Source organism: Microtus ochrogaster, chromosome 7 (assembly GCF_000317375.1).
Source record: "Microtus ochrogaster isolate Prairie Vole_2 chromosome 7, MicOch1.0, whole genome shotgun sequence".
Classification (NCBI taxonomy): domain Eukaryota; kingdom Metazoa; phylum Chordata; class Mammalia; order Rodentia; family Cricetidae; genus Microtus; species Microtus ochrogaster.
Window position 1 is genome coordinate 39883028 of NC_022014.1, and position 693 is coordinate 39883720.

Sequence of the window (693 nt, forward strand, 5' to 3'; positions counted from 1 at the left end):
GAGAGAGAGAGAGAGAGAGAGAGAGAGAGAGAGAGAGAGAGAGAGAGAGAGAATATCTCAGTGTTGCATATTGGGTTAACGTTACTGTGTTCTGGTTTCATTTCTGTTGCCACGAAAAACAGTCAGACAAAAAGCAGCACGGGGCTGGCACCATCTTCCCCACCTTGAACAGTCATATCCCCCACAATATCAGTAGCCCATATGTCATCTTTTTAAAAAAATGTTTATTTATTTATTTATTATGTATACAATATTCTTTCTGCGTGTATGCCTGAAGGCCAGAAGAGGGCACCAGACCTTATTACAGATGGTTGCGATCTACCATGTGGTTGCTGGGAACTGAACTCAGGACCTTTGGAAGAGCAGGCAATGCTCTTAACCTCTGAGCCATCTCTCTAGCCCCCCCCATATGTCATCTTTAGAGTCCTTTCATCACCTATCACAGGCGAGTGTCAGGTCTTCCAACTAAACCGCCCCAATCCCTAAGCCCTAAACCCCAGTGCACATCCCCTGTTCCTCCCCCTCCAATCTCAGCCCAGCAAGGGAACTGGACCCTGCCTCCAACTCTGGTGTAATCCCACTGCTGTGGTACAGTCCCCAGTAGCTGGTCAGCAGCTAAGAGACCTACAGACAGGCTGCACCACCACCTCTGCCACCCACTGGACTCTGTTCCCACAAGACCTACTCTGCCAC